At 44.2% G+C, this 14,951-nt stretch overlaps 1 protein-coding gene and 1 pseudogene across 1 annotated transcript in view; one reads left to right on the top strand and one right to left on the bottom strand.

Annotated features, from left to right (window-relative positions):
* The window catches only part of Myo7b (myosin VIIB), a 96,657-nt gene that overhangs the window by 69,726 nt on the left and 11,980 nt on the right, over positions 1–14,951 (bottom strand). The window lies entirely within an intron of this gene.
* Positions 10,116–14,638, top strand: LOC122112467 (annotated as a pseudogene).

Here is a 14,951-nt window from a genome sequence, read left to right as displayed (position 1 = left end):
TCAGCTATCATCTTGCTGGGGGGATTTGCATGGTAGACCTTTCTCCAACCCTTTACTCGGAGTTTGCTTTTTTTTTTTTTTGTGTCGGTGGTGGGGCTTGAACTCTGGGCCTGGGCGCTGTCCCTCAGCTCTTCAGCTCAAGGCAAGCGCTCTACCACTTGAGCTACAGCGCCACTTCTGGTTTTCTGGTGGTTTATTGGAGATAGGAGTCTCACGGTCTCTCCTGCCCGGGCTGGCTTTGAACCGCGATCCTCAGATCTCAGCCTCCTGAGTAGCTAGGATTACAGGCGTGAGCCACCAGCGCCCGGTGAAGTTTGCTTTTATCTTTGGCTGTGAGGTGGGTCTCTTGAAGACAGCAAATTGATGGATCTTGTTTTCTGATCCAATCTGCAGTTCTTTTTTTTTTTTGATTGGTGAATTGAGTCCATTAACATTTATGGTTATTATAGAGAGGCATATTGTATTTTCTGTCATTTTCTACTTTCCTAAGTTTTTCTTCTTTCCTTCCCTCCTGTGTTTAATAAGTTGGTCTCCTAATGGTATCTATCTGGTCTGGATCCCGGTTCTTGAATGCTTTCGTTGGATTGTATTTCCGCTCTTAATATTCTTTGTAATGCTGGCTCATTGTTTAAGAATTCATTTAATTTTTCTTTACTATTAAAAATTTTAGTTTCTCTCTCGAATGTGAATGCTAGCTTTGTTGGATATACCAGTCTGGGCTGGCAGTTGTTGATTCTCAGGGCTTGGATGGTACTTTCCCAGACTTTCCTTGCATTCAGAGTCTGTGTGGAGAGATCTGCAGTGATTCTAATTTTTTCCCATTGTAGTATAGCTTTTTCTTTGCTTTTGCTGCCTGCAAGATTGCTTCTTTATTGCTAAAATCTAGCATTTTTACTATAATGTGCCTTGCAGTGTTCTGTAGGCCTCTGTTATGTAGGTAAGATTTTCTCTTTTAAGACTGGGGAAGTTTTCAGTGATGATCTTATTGAATAAGTGTTGCATTCCTTTATTCTGGTATTCCTCCCCTTAGTACACCCCAATTATATGAAGGTTAAATTTCTTGGCACTGTCTGCTTGTTCTTGGGCTTCCCTTTGGCATGTTTTGAGGGTTTTTTCCATATCTGTAACTTTTTTTTTTCAAGTGCCTGCATTTTATCTTCAGTATCTGATACTCTATTTTCCATTTCATTTATTCTATTAACTGTGGCTTCCATTGTGGTTTACATGGAGGAAATTGAATTTTGCATAGAAGAGATTGAGCCATTTATAATTTCTGTGTATAATATTATAATTTCCTTAGAATACTAATCTCATCTTTCAGCGAGGTGTGTACTGTGTGTATTTCTTGTTTGAGGGCCTGAATCTCTTTAGATAGTTCATTTGTTTGTTCTTTAAATTTCTGATCTATTTCTCATTTTAAATCTTGAGTCATTGCCTCCATCATCTCTTGGATGTAGTGTTTGTCTTCCATTTGTTTTTTTGCGTCCACTGGCGTTCTCCCCTGGGTGGTTGCTGGTCTTTGAGTCTGGTTTACTATCTTGGCTGTTGATGAATTGTGTAGTTTTTCGCTGTGATTTTCACATGTGGATTCAGGGATTGTTGGAGATCAATTCCAGGCCCTGGTTGTTTTGGTCACTAGGTGCCTCCTTTCCTTGGTTCTGGATTTGTTCCTGGATCAATTGATGTAGCTTGCTCTCAGTGCTGGGCTGGTTAAGCGTATTTTACCTGGTTCAAGGTTCTGTTGTGAGAGAGGCTGCTTTCCAGCTGCTGATCTGACTCATACAGGGCTTATTCCTGTTAGTTTGTGGTGGGCAGATACACTCTGCCCTCTGCTGGGGTGTGTACTCAGATCCTGACCAGTCAGGGGCAGGCAGTGAAGACAGCTAGGGTTCCTGCTTATCCTGGTACTGGTTGGGAGCTGTCCAGCAGTGCTATGGCAGATGGCTGGTGTTGTGGACTGTAGGTTGCTGTTCAACACCGAGTTCCGCGTTCGTTGAGATGACTGTGGGCTATGCTGGATGGTGGTGCAGAATGGGTCTGTGTTTCACAGTCTTTACCACTGTTTATGCTGTCCCGTTTGGTGTCCTCTCCGCTGCTGCCCCGCGCTGGGCTGGACTGCTTCCACGGGCCAGTGCAGGGAGGCACAGGGACGCTGCGAGTCTGGAGTCTGGGGTCCTTTGTTTCTGCCGCCACCAGCTCAGCCGCTGCTGCTGTTCCAGGCTAGGTTGCTTGCACGAGCCTGTGCAGAGAGGCACCACATGGCACTGCCCGTCTGGGGTCGTTCGCTGTCCCCACCGCAGTCACTGCCATCCCGAGCTGGGTTGGATTGCTTCTGGGGACTGGGGGTGGGAGGGGCTGGGGGGGGGAAGTGGGGTTGGGGGTTGGGGAGTGGGAGAGGTGCCAGGGGCCTAGGGTTGTTTGCTGCTGCTGCCACTGCCCCACCACAGCTGCCGCTGCCCTCCCAGGCTGGGCTGGGCCCCTTATTTAGGCCGGTGCAGGGAGGAGCTGTGCCCCGCAGCGATGGGGTCAACCCGGGCTCTGCACTGCACTGCAAGTCTGGGGTCGTTGGCTACCACTGCCGCAGCCACTGCAGCCCTGAACTGGGTTGGGTTGCTTCTGAGATGCAGGGTCGGGAGTCTAGGATTGCTCACGGCTGCTGCTGCTGCTGCTGCCCCGCCACTGCAGATTGACCCTAAATTTAAGACTCTCTACTGGCAAAAACAAAACAAAACAGAAAATCCAAAAGAACCCACCAATTCCAATGAAACTGGAATATGTCTAAGCCAGAGAAGAGGAAAGTGGACCACTAGAAGTTTCAGGAGGAAGTGGAAAACTGAGGCCCAGCTGCAGAGTCCAGAAAGAGCTAGATAAGTTAATTTGCCTAAGGCAGGTGTTGATCCTGTTGCAACATATCTTTTTGCATCCTCAGGATCAAGTGCACAGAGTAGCAATGGGAATGTCTGGGCACTGTCTAAAGCAGGCAATGTACATATTTGCAGAAAGCAGTCTCTCTGTGAGGTGGGAAGAGGAGCGTCGCCTGATGAAAAGCACTATGATGCCCAAATTTATTGGCTGGGAGAAGTATGGACTGAAAATTCACATGCAAGGTTTTTGCCAGCCTACAACATGGCACTGATCCCTTACAAACCTTCTCTGACTCCAGGAAGCTCCTTCTAGGAGGAGAGATTCAAAAAGAGCCAGCAACATCTATGTAGGATGATAATAAAAGCCAAAGGAGGGAAGAGGCTGAGATCTAAAGATTGTAGTTCGAAGCTAGCCTGGGCAGGAAAGTCCTGGAGATTCTTAACCATCAAAAAAAGACAGGCATGGGCTGTGAAGGTGGCTCAGTGGTAGAGCGCTTGCCTTGCATGCATGAGGTCCTGGGTTCAATTCCTCAGCACCACATAAGCAGAAAAAGCCGGAAGTAGGAGCTGTGGCCCAAGTGGTAGAGCACTAGCCTTGAGCTGAAGAGCTGAGGGACAGTGCCCAGGCCCAGAGTTCAGGCCCCACAACTGACAAAAACAAAGATTTTACGGGCAAAAAATGCAGGCTGAGCCCGGGCAGGAGAGACCATGAGACGCCTATCTCCAATAAACCACCAGAAAACCGGAAGTGGCGCTGTAGCTCAAGTGGTAGAGCGCTCGCCTTGAGCTGAAGAGCTGAGGGACAGCGCCCAGGCCCAGAGTTCAAGCCCCACGGCCGACCAAAAAAAAAAAAAAGAATTTTTGCCGGGCGCCGGTGGCTCACGCCTGTAATCCTAGCTACTCAGGAGGCTGAGATCTGAGGATCGCGGTTCAAAGCCAGCCCGGGCAGAAAAGACCGTGAGACTCCTATCTCCAATAAACCACTAGAAAACCGGAAGTGGCGCTGTAGCTCAAGTGGTAGAGCGCTGGCCTTGAGCTGAAGAGCTGAGGGACAGCGCCCAGGCCCAGAGTTCAAGCCCCATGACCGACAAAAAAACAATGACAGGCTGTGGGTCAAGAGATAGAGCACTAGCCTTGTGCAAAAAAGCTCAGCGACAGCAACCAAACTCTGAGTTCGAGTCCCAGGATCACCCCCCCACCCCTTACAGAGAGAGAGAGAGAGAGAGAGACAGACAGACAGAGAGACAGAGGGAAAGAGAGAGAAAATAATGAGTAATTAGAAATAATGAAGAGAAATTGGAACCATGTTGAGCTCTTGGTGAGATGGTAAAACAGTTCAGCTACCATAAAAAAACAATAGTTTCTTCAAAACTTAAAAATATGTGTGTCATATATGAATTGTTTACCTAGCCAACTTGTCACTCCAGTAAAAAGATAATAAGAATATTTGGAGTTGCACTGATATTTCCATGTATCTTTATTATTATAATTATTATTAAGTAGTTGTGCAAAGGGGTTCCAACATGTCAGTTTATGAGTACAGTGCATCTTGATCAGTATCATCCTTTTCATCTGTCTCCCCCATCTCTCCCAATCCCATCCATCCCCTCAGTTACCTGATTCCATTTTCACATATGTACATTCAATAGTGTGACTTCTTTCACTCACTTTCTCTATTTGTCTGCCCCTCCAATTGACTTAGCCCCTTTAAAACTCCTTGAAGAAAAATACTACATATATATATATATATATATATATATATAATATATAGTACAGAGGGTGAAACAGAACCACACCATGACATAGCATCATAAGGTTTTAAAGTTCTTGGGGCCTAAGTAAAGATCATAAATGAACTAAGAGAAGAAAAAGTTGGCTGAGTGCCAATGGCTCACGCCTGTAATCCTAGCTATGCAAGAGGCTGAGATCTGAGGATCATAGTTCAAAGCCAGTTTAGACAGGAAAATCCATGAGATCCACCAAAAAGCTGAAAGTGGTGCTGTGGCTCAAACGTGCTAGCCTTGAACAAAAAAGTACAGGGACAAGGCCCAGGCTCTGAGTTCAAGCCCTAGGACTAACATGCATGCGCACATGCACACCACACACACACACACACACACACACACACACACACACACACAAAAGTAGGAAGTAATTTTCCCATAGATCAGAAGAGAGAAATTAAGGTGGTATCAGACTTCATAGCAGCAATGCTAGAATCTAGAAAGTGACATGTAATAAATGGCATCACAATTGTGAGGTGAAATCATATCCTGCATGGAGTCCCATGCCTGACTGAATGCATGACAAAGATGTATTTGTTTGTTCATTCTCAAGTCATCTACTGTGTGTGCATGTTCAAGATCGAAGCCCCCAAAATCATAAATGGGAAAAAGTAAACAGTTGAAGCAACACATTGGTAAGCAAGATCAAGCTGCAAAAGTGCTCAGGGTTGGGGAAACATCCCTCTCCAGTTCTTAGCCCACACAGCACTGAAAGAAGCACCCCCACTTCAGACACAGTCCATTTTCCCTTGGCCACTGAAGAGGACACTGCATAATCTGTTCAGTTTATATCTTATTATGGCCTAGCCCAAGGCTTACTAGCAAAAATACAATATAAACCACATATATGATGTAATTTTTTTCTAGAAGTCACATTTAAAAAGTAAAGAGCCATTGTGATCCTCTCCTAAAAATATCCTCCTTTGAAGTTCCTCAAAAGACTAAACATAGAGCTCCCCTATAGCTCAGCAATCCCACTCTTGGGAATTTACCCAAAAGACCACAAACAAGGCCACATTAAAGCTACCAGCAACACCATGTTCATTGCAGTATTATTTACCATAACTAAGATATAGAATCAACCTAGATGGCCCTTAGTAGATGAATGGATCACACACACACACACACACATATAATGGAATTTTATGCTTCCATTAGAAAGAATGACATTATCCCATTTGTAAGGAAATGGAAAGACTTGGAAAAAATTATACTAAGCAAAGCAAGCCAGATCCAAAGAAACACAGGTTGCATGGCTTCCCTCATTTGGAATAATTAGAATATGTCTAGGATATTCTTTTCTTTCCCTCCCTCCCTCCCTCCCTCCCTTTCTCTCTCTCTCTCTCTCTCTTTCTTTCTTTCTCTCTCTCTTTCTTTCTTTCTTTCTTTTTTGTCAGTCGTGGGGCATGAACTCTGAGCCTGGGCACTGTCTCTGAGCAATTAGCTCAAGGCTAATGCTCTACCACTTGAGCTACAGCACCACTTCCAGTTTTCTGGCAGTTAATTGGAGATAAGAGTCTCATGGACTTTCTAGTCTGGGCTGACTTTGAACAGTGATCCTCAGATCTCAGCCTCCTGAGTAGGTCTAGGATTTTTTTTTCTTGTTGATTATGGGGCTTGAACTCTGGGCCTGGGCATGTCCCTCAGCTCTTCAGCTCAAGGCTAGCACTCTACCACTTCTGGTTTTCTGGTGGTTTATTGGAGATAAGAGTTTCATGGACTTTTCTGCCTGGGTTGGCTTTGAACCATGAATCTCAGATCTCAGCCTCCTAAGTAACCAGCTGGTCTACAATATTCTCTTTTTTTTGTTGATGGTTGTGGGGCTTGAACTCTAGGCCTGGGTGCTGTCCCTAAGCTCTTCAGCTCAAGGCTAGAGCTCTACCACTTGAGCCACAGTGCCACTTCCTAGAATATACTTAACAGAGGATCACAATAGCTCAATAGCTCTGTGCATATGACTATATAAAATGATGTCATCAAAATTAACTCCAAAAAATGGAAACAAGAGGTTTTTTCTTTTTTGTGTGTGTGCACTGTTTGCAGTTATTTCTTTTTTTCTTTATTTTCTTTTTGATCCTTTATTTCCTGTTGTTAGTGTTTTTGATTTCTGTACCCTTTGCCTTGTACATAAGTTTATCTGATTTGGGAAAGGGAAAGGGATCACAGAAATGGTAGGACAAAGGATGAACCAGTACAACAGTGTTACTCACTAGACACTGTGTTGGAAATGAACTTTACAACTTGGCAGGTAGGGGAGTCATGGCAGCAGGGAAAGAAAGAAACAGGTGAAAATGAGGGAAGGGATAACACTGTTCAACTGTAACCCCTCTGTACATCACCTTTACAATAATTTTTTTAATAAAATAAGAAACAGAAGAATATTCTCCTTTGTTCTGACTGTGCTAATGCTTAGAGTGCTGTTTAATTAAAATTATGTCCAAGTGTAATTATTTGGTTGTTTTGCTATCCATTGGATTAACTTGTTGATTTATAGACACATTCTAGTTATTACAAATGAGGGAAACCATGCAGCCTATGTTTCTTTGGGTCTGGCTTACTTCATTTAATATCATTTTTTCCAAGTCTTTTCATTTCCTTACAAATGGGGCAATTTCATTCTTTCTTATGGAAGCATAGATTCCATTATGTATATATGCCATATTTTCTTGGTCCATTCATCCACTGAGAGGCAATTGGGTTGATTCCATATCTTAGCTATAGTAAGTAATGCTTCAGTGAACATGTTTGTGATGGTGGATTTCATGTAGCTGGTTTGTGGTCATTTGGGTAAATGCCCAGGAATAGAATTGCTGGGTCATAGAGAACCTCCTTTAGAACCCTAAGCATAAAATGATGCTTATCAAAATGAACTCCAATAAATAGAAACAAGAGGTTTTTTATTGTACTGTTTTCAGTTATTTCTCTTTTTCTTTCTTCTTTTTTCTTTAGTTTATTCCCTTTTGTCACTGATTTTTTTCTGTATCCTTTGTCTTGTATCTAAGTTTATCTGATTTGGGGAGGGGAAGGGGAATCAAAGAAATGGTGAAACAAAAGGTGAACCAATTGTTTTGATATTCACTAGACACTATGTTGGAAATTAACTCACAACTTGGGGAAAAGGGGGCCAGAAGGGGAAAAGTGGGAGAAAACAAGGGGGAGTAACACTGTTCAAAAAGAAATATACGCTGGGAAGTTGTCTCAGTGGTAGAGCACTTGCCTTGCATGCCTGAGGCCCTGGGTTCGATTCCCCAGCACCACATAAGCAAAAAGAAAAAAGCCGGAAGTGACGCGGTGGCTCAAGTGGTAGAGCGCTAGCCTTGAGCTGAAGAGCTGAGGGACAGCGCCCAGGCCCAGAGTTCAGGCCCCACGACTGGACCCAAAAAAAAAAAAAAGAAAAGAAAAAAGAAATATACTCATTACCTGACTTATGTAACTGTTAATACCTCTGTACACCACCTTATAATTAAATTTAAATTAAAAAATAAAAATAAATAGTTGAGAAATGAGCAGGGATATAGCTCGATGGTAGAATGCTTCCCTAGCATATGCAAGAACTTGAGTTCAATCCCCAGCACCATAAAAAAGAAAGAAAGTTGGAATGGGGGATATTTTTTAAAAAAATTTCTCTTTTGAAAATATAATCTTAGTGTTATTACTAAAGTGTTGCACAGAGAGATTACCATTTCACAATTCAGGTAATCCATACATTTTTCTTTAGAACAATGTCAGTCCTTCCTTTGCATTCTTTGTTTCTTTCCTTTCATTAGTGGTACTGAGGTTTGAATTCAAGGCCTTGTACCTGATAGGAAGGTGTTCTACTACTTGAGCCATGACTCTCAGGTCAATGGTAATTTTGTGACTGTTATTATTTACCCAGTATATAAAAAATACTATCATTTAAAATTAAACCAATATAATGATTATTAATGAGATATCTGCTTTGTACTTTGTATACTAAATCCTTGGATTAGATATGTACAAAGAATTAGAGCCCATCCCAATGTGGATCACACAACCCTAGCATACAGCACCATCCAAGCTCTATCATTTTCACAAACAGCAGATTTAGCCTGGCATGATCCACAGGATCTTTTACTTTCCTCTTATTTTATGATGATCTGTCTTGCCTATGGGCCTTACTGCCTTTCCTTTGGGGACCACTCTTTCCCTGTCACATATCTAGAACATTTGTCAGTCTTGTATTTGCTATTAAAGCAGTGTGGCTTCCACTGAAGCTGCACTGTATGTGATCCATACACAGTATTATTATTCCCATTTTGTTTCAAATATGTAGTGGTAGTGCTACAATATGAAGCAAGGCCAGTCAGGTTTCAAGAGGTGCCAGTTGGAGGGAAGGCAATATCTGAGGACAGAAAAGGATAGGTCATGTTGAAGCAGGATAGCTTAGGGAAAATGAAGTGTGATCAGTTTACAGCAAATACAGGAGCTATTCATTCATCTACTTCCCTTAAGATTAAGGGACCAAAGTCATTTAAGGGAAATGAGACAGGATAACTTGAGGAAAATGAGGCCTGGTGAAGACAACTCAGAAATATGGTATTTAGAAACATAGAAGTGCCATCTTTGCTTCAAAGGGAGACAACACGATGCATTCCTTCCTGAGGGATGGATTTCTCACCCCAAGAATTAGCACCTTGTCTGACAGGATGTATGCCTTCCTTAGAAAAATGCTTTCCCAAACCGTAAGCAACCTTCTGCCCCAAAATGCAGATAGAAGGGTGCCTCCTTATTTCAAGGATTGAAGTAAGGGAAAGACTAGGTCTAAGTAAGTCACCTTGTTTCACAGGCATCCTAGCACCTGACCAGGTGATCGGGTTGTCCACCCAGCTTCCAAGGCCTAGAGGTGAGATAAGCCATCCTTTGATTTTCAGATAACCCCTGTTGTTAGAGAGGATATGTAAGTGCTGTTTGGCGTCAGGAAAGCCCCACCTCCCAGGTGATGGATGTGCCTGAATTCTCAGAGGCAGTGGCAAGGATGATAGGTTACTGTCAGTTCTGTGCCTTAGGAGAACCTGCCCCAATTCCTACAGGCAGTGGCAAGCATGATAGGTTACTGTCAGTCCTGTGCCTTTGGGAGAACCTGCCCCCTGACCTGACTGGATTTGAGGGTCAGACCTGTGCAGACATCATTACTCCAGGCCTTGTGTGCTGTGTCTGTTCTCCTGGCTCTGCTCTAGTCAACATGGCATCCCACTTCACCTCTCTGTTAGGGCTGATCTAGGTTGTTGGTATTGTTTTTCTGCTCTCTTTCCTTTCCTGTTCTCATGCTCTGTTTTCTAACAGTGTTAAGTGTATTTGTGGGACTGCAAGTCTTTGTGACAATAGTCCACTTGCAGAAGCCAGCTTTCTAATAAAGACTCCCAATTCAACCTCTCAAAATGTGGCTTCCCTGATCTCACTGTCTGGATTCACCTTACAACAGGATAAGGAGCTATTTTATGGCAGGATGCATTCTTACCTGGAAGAACTGCCCCCAAACATCCAGAAACACAGAAAGTAACACCAGGAATAATGAGAGCAAAGATAGAACTCCTATCTTTGCATAATTTGAAGCCAGACCCCCTGTCATACAAATGTCCCTAACAGCCAAAGAGCTTTAAGTGTTTGTATGTATATGTGTGTGTGTGTCTCCCTCTATCTCCCTTTTGAGAGAACCCACACTCTATTAGAGTCTGCTCCTGCCCTTTTGTTTGTCTGTTTCTTGTCTGCTTGACTGTTTGCCTGCTTACTTACTTATTTGATAAAACTCCACCACATTTTCTTGCCATTGTGACTTGTCTAGAAATTCTTATCCTGTGATCAACTCATGGACCCTAAGTGAAGAATTCCTACTTTTAAAAACTTCATGGACCTTCACCTGAATTCGGTGACAAGGCCAGCTCACCAGGAAATGGGAGACTGTTTTGTTAGCCTGATCTCCTCCATTCTCAGGACACTCTCTGCTGGGACTTGCAGTAAAGCATGGCCCTTCTCTGAAATTAGCCGACACAGGGCCTTTCAAAGCAGGCAGCTCCCCGCGGAAACAATATCCTGCTCAGGCAGCTGCAACCATAAATCTTAGCCCACCACAATGGAGCCCCCTTCTTTCACATCCTTCACCTTCCTCTTGGCTCACATGAACCTGACCCCATATAACTGGACTTGGGGTCCCTCCTGGCTGCTGCTCTCTGCCTGTGACACAGCCTGTCAGGCTACTGACATGAAACCTCTTAGTATGTGACCATATGTCTGAGTGATTTTCTTGCGGAAGCCTTTCATTGGTGATATGACTTGGATCCAAGCCCTCCCACTGACTTTGCTCTTCCCCTCCTGGGAAATATGAGCTGCTTCAGGAACCCCAACCCCTCCAGCTTCCATTGAAAATCACCCAGGGTACTCTCTATTATCACTGAGTACTCCAACCTCACATCCACAGATCTTCCTTGGTGAGTGAGCTCTTTTCTGGGAACCCAAATTCCATCACTGACTCTTGGTACCTTCCAGAAGACTCCACAGCACTGAACATCCCAAGGACATGGTCTCCACTGATTAGTACCCCTTTTTTTCTCCATCCTGCTACTATCAATTTCTCTATATTCTGTGGACCGAACAGTTTCTACCCTAAGCCCCCTACCCTTTTATTCTGCTAGACTTGGTTCAGGATCAACATTTGCAAAGCACATTATCTGTCTTTACCCCAGAAGAGATACATACCTTTCCCCACTTTGCTTTTCATTCTCTTACCTTCTTCTATCTCAGATCAGGACAATGACTATTGCAAACAGGGCACTACTTATTATGGTTGCTCCTCCTAGAGCTGCAAATTTCATTACTGCTAACCCCTTGACCTTTATCGAAAATTTGGCCTGGGAAACAAAATTTTTGTAAACTGCACCAACACAATAAACTACTCATGGGACAAAAAGTGGGAAGTAGGAGTAATGGGGTCAATTAGTTCCAAACTAGCTACTGGAATAATTAAGACTGACTGGGTATACGAGCCCATCAACACCAGCACAGCCCTTGCCATGATGTTTTTCCCTATCATAAAAAAGTCCTCTAATAGCCTTAAAAATTCTCTATCTTCCACAAGCCTCTCCTCTGGAAAAATCTGCTAAACCAGTCTCTCCTTCAAGCCCTCAATTAAACTGCAACAGAAGTTTCCTTTGTGCTCAGTTACAGCAATCTCCTGTGGCTTTGGTTCCTCTTAATGTTTCTACTAAAGACAAAGCCTGCTCCCTACCCATCATGCTGCAGCCCTCAAATCTCCCCCTACCTTATACAAATGCCCCTGTGCCATGCTATACAACTCATAACTCCTCAGAAGTCCTTCCAAAATCATCTTTTGGTGCAGCTCCTCCTTGACTAGGTGTATCTCTCCAGGCTCTCCCTCCCACCGCATGATGGTTTCTCCAGTTCCACAGTATACTTTGTACTCCTATACCAAGTTCAAAACCTTAAGCACCCTCACCTCAAACCCAAGGCCACAGAGATGGCCATTTTTCTCCCAGTTCTGGCAGGAGTGAGCTTGGTATCCACTGTTGTCTCTATAAGGCTATCTGGTGGGAGTCTTTACCATTCTGTAACATCTAACCCAGAACTTAGTGAATGTCTACTCTCCTCTATTGAGGGTTTCTCCAAGGCCCTATGCCTTTCACAGACTCAACTTAACTCCTTGGTGGATATCACACTCGAAAATAGGAGAACTCTGGACCTGCTCACTACAGAGAAGGGTGGACAAGCATCCTCTTATGGGAAAAATGTTGCTACTGTGTAAACAGGACAGGACAGGTGGAAGAAGATATACAAGTAAAGTAAGGAGGTCAGGTCTGGCTGGCACATATTGGCCGCATGGTGGATGGTAGGGTCTGGCATCTTGTCTTCATGCTGGGGGAAGGAAATTCCCTGCCTATCACCTGCCTCCCTGGTGATGGGCGTGCCCAGATCCCTGGAGACAGGGACGGGCACTTGGCTGATAGGCTACCGAATCTGTCAGTCCAGTGCCTGGAATGGGAATTTCTTGTGGAACTGCCCCCTGAGCCAACCTATTTAGGCTCTGACCAGCCTTAACACCAGGAAGCCCTGCCACATGTGTCTCCATGATCCTCTTCTGTGTCCTGACTCCTGGCTCATCTCCTGTCACCATGGTGTCCCAATTCCGCTCTCCATTGGAGCTGAATTGGATTGTTGGTATTGTTTTTGTTCTTTCTTTCCTCTTTAGCATGTTTCCTAGCTGTGTTATGTGTATTTGCATGCTGCAGGCCTTTGTAAAAACTGGCTGCCTGCAGCCTGCTGTGTAATATAAAGTCCAATATTCTATATTTGAAAATGTGGCTTCTGGGATGATTCACCTTACAACACAGGCACTAGACAAGCTTGCCACTAATTCATGTGCTAGGGCCTCTCCCTCATCTCCGCAATCATCCCTGCAGAGTCCACTAGCCACATGGATTTTTGCCCCTGCTGGGTCCTCTTGTGGCCATTTTTAATTTATCCTGTATTTTTAGGTGCCTGCAGAACATCCTCACAGAAAGAGCAAGGGCCTTCAGACGGCCAATCAGATGTTCCTGGGACAATATCACCTTGCCCCTCACCCAAAGGACACTTCCAAATGACTCTGCCCATTATCCAGTAGGAAGCAGTTACAGAAGATGAACCTTCGCCAATACACCCTAATGTGGAATTCCTGCCAAAAATAAACAAAAAAGGTTGGAATGTTAGCCTTATCTCCTCCGTCTCAGAACACCCTCCACCATCTTAGGCCTTGTAGTAAAGCATGGCCCTTCCTCAAAATTAGCTGACACAGGGCCTTTCAAAGTGGGCAGCTGAAACCAATAAGACAGCTCCCCCCTGCTCATGCAGCTGCAACCTGACACCTTAGCCCACCACAATGGAGCCCCTCTCTCACATCCCTCATGTCCCTCATAGCTCACATGAACCCAGCCCATATAACCTTGCTTGTAGTCCCTTCTGGCTGCTGCTCTCTGCCTGTCAGGTTACTGACATTAAACTCCTTTGTGTACGATCGTGTGTCCAAGCGCTTTCCTTGGGAAGCCTTTTATGTTTCACCTGCAATCTTTACCTCTTAACAGCTGTGTCTGTTCCTCCTGTCACTGTGGTAAGAACCAGTCAGGGCAGGGGTCATCTAGGTGAGAAAGCAGTGCTGGTGTTCTGAGAAATCTCAGAAAGCCCTTTGTCCATTTGCCAGGTAGAAAAACTGAAATAACTAAGATAACTTCTAGAGAGCAGAAGAGTTGCTTTTAAAAATGGAAGTCTCTCTCTCTCTCTCTGATATCACTATGAAAAAAAATGTTCAATGTTTTTATAAGTATACAAGAAGCTAGGAGCTGGTGGCTCACCCTGTAATCCTAGCTACTCAGGAGGCTGAGATCTGAGGATCATGGTTCAAAGCCAGCCCCGGCAGGAAAGTCCGTGAGACTCTTATCTCCAATTAACCACCAGAAAATTGTAAGTGGTACTGTAGCTCAAGTGGTAGAGCGCTAGCCTTGAGCTGAAGAGCTGAGGGACAGCGCCCAGGCCCAGAGTTCAAGCCCCACAACCAACCAAAAAAAAAAAAAAAGTCCCTGTGACCATTGCCTTGGGCGAACAAGGTTGTGGTAGAAGCCGCGCTGTGGTTGCTCGGCCCTTTCTCGTGCGTTGTCTCCGCGCCTTTGCAGAGATTTTCACCGCTCCAGGTTGGGCCAAAGCGTCCGGAGGTTTACAACCTCTGTGATCCGTCGTGCCGGGGGAAGACTCTGCCATCTTCCGTGGAAAACAAGTAGCAGTGGTTCCTGGCCATGATGACTGTATTCTTTGGATCTGGGTTGGCTGCACCATTTTTTATAGTGAGGCACCAACTGCTTAAGAAGTAAGGGTGTCGTAATTCACCATTTAACAGATAAGAATGTCTGAAGAGGCACAGACTGTGGAAAATGGATTAAACTCTCCAACTCAGAATACTAGATATGTTTGTAAACAAACTCCTGACATAAAAAAAAGACACATACAACAAAGTAAACATTCATTCACATCATGGATGAATTGTGGTCTGTCACCATTCTTACACTGAAGTTACAGTGCCTGAAACGGGACTATGGCCCTTTCCTATTTGATTCCCTGCCTGTAGGAATCACATAATCTCCAGTATGACGCACCAACTCCTCACAAACCCAATCCTACAGGAGCCAAGCAACACAGACCGAAACCTCCAAAACTATTAGCCAAAGTAATTCTTTTTCTCTTTGTAAGTTGGTGATCTCAGGTATTTGTTACAGTGATGGAAAATGGACTAACACACTACTCT

Source organism: Dipodomys spectabilis, unplaced genomic scaffold (assembly GCF_019054845.1).
Source record: "Dipodomys spectabilis isolate Male_0828 unplaced genomic scaffold, ASM1905484v1 ptg000094l, whole genome shotgun sequence".
Lineage (NCBI taxonomy): Eukaryota > Metazoa > Chordata > Mammalia > Rodentia > Heteromyidae > Dipodomys > Dipodomys spectabilis.
The sequence above is the reverse complement of the archived record's forward strand: the minus strand, read 5'-3'. Positions and strand labels throughout refer to the sequence as shown.